The following is a 5,909-nucleotide window of genomic DNA, read 5'->3' on the forward strand; positions in this document are numbered from 1 at the left end:
GCCACCCTTATGAAGAGGAATAATACTGGCTGTCTTTAGGCACTCTGGAAATTTACCTTTTTCGAAGGAATCATTAATTAGTGAGAGGAGGATTTCCAACACATTTTCTGTGAGATTAGAGAAAATTTTTATAGATAGTCCATCAGTACTACAGGATGATTTGCTTTTGATACTATTGATTGTTTGGATCAGTTCAGAGTTATCTACTGGTCGTAAAAATAATGAATTCGAGACCTGTCTTGAATTAGGAAGATAGGAAATGGGATCTTGTTGCGGCAAAATTGTTGATGTTATATTTTTACTCACATTAACGAAGTAGTCGTTTAGACTTTCAGGATTTGGAAGGGAAAATGATTGAGCTGTGTGAATTTTATTTCGAAGATCGTTTATTATAGACCAAGTTTTTTTTGCAACATTTTTAGAGCTTCCCAGACGATTTTGATAATAGGCTTTTTTAGCTGACCTGACAAGTTTTAGATATGTTGTCCTGTACTTCATGATATATTCAGTGACAGCAACATTGATAGTAAATTTCTTGATGTACAGTAGTGAACGCATATTCTTAGCTGATATGCGAATACCTTTCGTAACCCAAGGTTTCCGATGTTTTGGCTTAATAGGAATTAAAGGAAATGCCTTATTGAAGATGTGGAGAAGCTTATCTAGAAAAACACTGAAATTATAGTCCACGTCTATAGAAGGAAATTGCCACTCAGAAGTTAAGCATAAATTTTGGAATTTACGAAAATTCTGGGCGGAAAAAATCCTACCTAAACGTCGGGTTTTTGAGGAGGGTTTGCTGAAGATGTTAAACTTCGTATACACTGCTTCATGATCAGATAGTCCCGCATTAAAAACTGTAGAGCTGACATCAAGGGGTGAGAAATCTGAGACAATATAATCGATTATGGTAGATGTAGTTTTTGTAATCCTTGTAGGAGAATTAACGTGCATTGAGAGACCATACGATTCAAATATGTTTTCCAGGGACACTTGGGTAGCACTAGCATCAGCATAATTAATGTTAAAATCACCGCATAGATTTTTTCTGCTTTTATGAGGCAGGTCATCTAACAAATTTAGCAGGTTCTGAAAAAATAGTTCCACGGTAGAATCAGGTGATCTATAAATGCAAATAATGTAAAGATTAAGATTTTTATTATAAACTAAGGAAAACTCAAAGAAGGATTCACGTAACAAAAAGTCATATTTTGTTACCAGAGAAAAATCATTATTTCTAGAGAGAATCAGGGTGCCTCCATGAGCCGAACTTGGACGATCATACCTGGAAATTGTGGTATATTTTTCTACAAAAAAAGGCTCGTTAACTTCAAGCCAGTGCTCTGTAACCGCAACTATCGGAGGAAATCCTAATTCCTCCAGAAACAAAAATAATTCATCAGTTTTATTTCTTATAGAACGAATATTAATCAGAACCATGCCAAAGTTGTCATCACTAAAATAATTTGAGGTTTCTAGTCTCTCAGAACACGTCGTGTTGTTTAAAAATTTCGCTTTGGAGAGCCAGTGGAATAATAACTTCGGTGACATTCCCTTGACTTTTGTAGGTGTATAATTCTTTCCGAAGTTAGATAGGACCTATAAGCGGCAAGATCAGCTTCCACTTCAGCTGGACCAATTCCATAGGCGTGGTTAAATATCCAAATATATGGAATTTGCCCTGAGGAACCGCAAATGTCCGGATACAATAAGCGTCTCTTTGTAGAGACAATGAAGTCGACTTTCCTAAGTAGCAAGACAGTTACTCAACACACATATTACATCCATGTGCTAGTGACACCCATTGGCTACAGCTCCGTTCAATTATTTTAATCTGTTTGTTCTTTGTCCAGTGTTATTTGTATTGTTAATTACGACATTATGGAATATTTTCCTTTTTCTGACGAAATGCCCCTGATGATGCTTTGAGAGGGAGAGTACTTGGGCAGGATCTAATAAATAACTGTGCTGTAAGTCTGTCGTTGTAAAATTCACAGATGGAATAATTGTGTATTCAAATAAAAAGCTAGGAGTTAGGACGACATGTCAAAGATTTATTGGGACGATAACTCCTAACGCCACCAAGGAACGAAATCTAAACTACCAACTGACATTATTTATTTGATGTGAAAATTGTACAACAGACTAAAACATCACTTCAACCTACTGAGTGTTAATCAATCATACACTCCTGCTCAAAAAAATCCGGACACCTTAAAAATGGGTCATTTCTGATGTCTCGCATTTCCTAAACCTGTTGTCCGATTTAAGTGATTTTTTGAATATATTATAGCATTATTTTTTACAATATCGCTGTAATAATATTGTTGCTAGACAGGTAAATTGTCATTGTATACCAGGTGTACCAATCAAACTGTGTTTTTTTCTCAAAGTTCGACACACGAGTTCGACACAACCTGTGGAATATTCTAGCATTTATAGAATACTGAAATGAAAACCCAACTATACTCTCAGGTATTCTTAACGTTCTGTTTTTTAATTCATTCGGTTATGTTGGATATTTTTCGTCCGCTATAACTTTTTATTTATTTATTTATACTGCACATTTACAGCAATGATGCCAATTATAAAGGCACAGTTGGTCAATACAAAGAAATAAGAACATACAATAATTTATACAATACAATCACAGGGTATCACACTTTTCCCATGTAGTCCTGTCGCCAGGGGGGGTACAACGGCCTCCTTAATTCAGATGGACTTACCCAAGTTTTTTTATGTATTTTGACCCGTAGAATACGAATTTTTTGGGTAACAGTTGATCCGGATGTCGATAAGATTGTTATAAACAAAGAACTTGAGGAATTACATAGCAGCGATTTTTCGCAAAACAAAATATTTTTCTGTATTTTTTGGGTGATTCTCAGCAAAAAATGGTCTTACAAGTTTTTTCGTAGGACGCGTAGTTTTCGAGATAAACGCGGTTAAACTTTCAAAAAATCGAAAAAGTGCAATTTTTGAACCGGAATAACTTTTGATTAAAAAATAAAATAGCAATTCTGATTACTGCATTGGAAAGTTCAAGTCAAATTCTATCGGTTTTGATTGTTTGCATTGCTAAAGAATAAGTTTTAATTTGTTAAATAAAGGTATAAACACATAGCGTTTCCCGGGCCCAATGCATGCGTTTAATGGACGTAATGTACGTAGACATTCTGTATGCGCGCCTACTCGTTCGATTTCAAATTAGAAATGCATTGAAAATATCATTCAATTACTATGTGTTGATAGCTTTGTTTAACAATAAAAAAATTAATTTCTAGCAATGAAAATAATCAAAACCGTTCAAAATTTTTCTTACAAACTGACGATTTATGTATTGCTCTAATGCCGGTTGAGATATGCAAATGAAATTTGATTTTAAGGTTTTAAGAGGTAGTTATTGCGCATTTTTTGACATACACTCAGTGCTGTTTTTGTAACAATATAGGTTCAGGTACGCAATGTTCTGCAGGGTCTGGGAAGTGTTCATAAGGGGGGTCGCCTCCGGGAAAACTTTTTAAATTTAGCGTCAATAAGGGCGTTTTAAAGTTATTTGGGAGCAAGGAAAAAATTCAAGAATTTGTCTATAATTTTGTTGTTTTTTTTTATTATTTCCCAAGAGGTACCGGTACGGCGTACCGGCGCGTACCGTCACAAAAACAGCACTGCATACACTTATGAATTTTATATTCACCATTGGCGCGCATACGAGTAATATGACCCATACGGGTAATGGTCTGAATTTTTTTAAAGAAAAAATTAGTAGGTACTCCACTGAGATATTTCAAATTGAAAATCATTTTTGAATTTCTCGTTCAATTTACAACAAAAAATCTTTCTTACTTTTTTATATGAGGCGTCTTATGAACGTTCGAAGTTTAGTTGTTAGTATTAAAAGTAAAAGCAGAGTATAGTTTTAGTTTTTAGAGTTATATATAAAAGCAGAATATAGTGTTTAGAAATTTTGCGTGTTTAAGTTAAGCTTACTGAATAGTGTATTAATGTATGTATTATAGGAAAAAACTTACATAAACATATTTCGATACCACGGCTTTACACAACATATCATCCCTCCCTCGTATACATTTATTTCGGAATAGGGAAAATTGTCCGGGAATAAAGCCCTCCTAAAAGGCCATAAAGATGATTTCACTGCCTACTAATTAAGCTTAAATGAACAATCAGCAGTTTTAACGACGCCATCTTGCTCGAGTTACTTCCAGATTAATGAGTCGGATGTACAGTTTTTTTACTGCTCGACTAATTTTTATTCGGGATTAACGCAGTAATTTGTTTGGATATTCTCGCGAAAAAGACCTTTTGGTGGGATTCCAGATATTTATGAGTCACTAACAAAAAACATAGAGGGTGTTACAATAATTTGAAATCTAGTATGTGATTATTAATACAATATACCTACTTTTGTCAAATTAAAAAAAACTTCAGGTATTAAATTCATTCCTATAAGTTTGGATTTGGCCAGTGTTCTGAAAATAGAGGAGAAAATATTGTGAACAAAATATATTACTTTTATTAAGGTTAGTAAAATTGTATTGCATAGCTATTGGCTCCCACAAAATCCCACAGCTCCCTTGCATGAAGAAGATTAGTTTTCTCGAAGCATTTTCAGTCATCGGTATAAAGTCTCTTTTACGCATCGTTTTCACTAATCAATCTTATAGATTTTCAATCTTCTTATGGAGTCAGAATTTCTGCTGGCGATGAAAACACATTTAATTTACCTGATACCATCATCTTACTATCAACGTGATATGTGAATAAAACCTACCCTTTTAGACACCTGTGCCTAGACACAAAAAATTCTCCTACAAAAACTACCTGTGTGGAAAACTCCTATACAAAAAGAAAAATATTTAAATTCCTATACCTTCTCACAGGCTTTTGATAAAGTCTGGCACACTGGCCTGCTATACAATATAAGAAAAGTACTTCCTCTCAACTACTTTCTAATTCTCAAATCCTATCTCTCCGACCGCCATTTCCTTGTAAAAGTTAAAGATCAGTGCACTAACTTATATCCAAGCAAAGCTGGAGTACCCAAAGGGTAGTGTCCTTGGACCAGTTCTCTACCTACTCTACACAGCAGATCTTCCTACAAGCCAAAACATCATCACAGCCACATATGCAGATGACACAGCATTCATTGCAGCTCACTCAAACCCGTACATCGCCTCGCAACTCCTCCAGACAAATCCCGATAGAATAAAGATCTGGTTACAAACATGGCGTATTAAAGTAAACGAAAGCAAGTCAGTACATATAACGTTCACTAATCGAAAAGATACGTGCCCAACCGTCTCATTAAATAATCAAGTACTACAACAAAAGGATGATGTAAAATACTTAGGTATGCACTTGGACCGCAGATTAACGTGGAAGAAACACATATTCACGAGAAGAAAACAGTTGGGTCTGAAACTCAATAAAATATACTGGCTGATAGGAAAATGGTCACAACTGAGTTTGTACAATAAAATTTTAGTATACAAGGCAGTTATTAAGCCAATATGGAGCTATGGTATCCAACTGTGGGGATCTGCGTCGAGATCCAATATCGACATCCTGGAGAGATTCCAATCGAAGACCATGCGCAATACATAAATCGTGATCTCCAAATGAAGACTGTCAAAGAAGAAATTGCCAGTTACGCCCAAAAATACGACATCCGACTACAAAACCACCCCAACAGGCTAGCGAAAAACCTAATGAGACCCCAGGCAAACAGAAGGCTTAAGCGCCACACTCCAAGCGATCTACCAACAAGATTTTAAATTTTCAAAAATATTTTATTTATTAGAATTTTATTTGTAGGGTTTTATTTATTAGAGTCACAAATAATTTTGTTAAGTATTAAAATTATGATTTCATAGGTTATTGTCACTATG

Source organism: Diabrotica virgifera, chromosome 4 (genome assembly GCF_917563875.1).
Source record: "Diabrotica virgifera virgifera chromosome 4, PGI_DIABVI_V3a".
NCBI lineage: Eukaryota > Metazoa > Arthropoda > Insecta > Coleoptera > Chrysomelidae > Diabrotica > Diabrotica virgifera.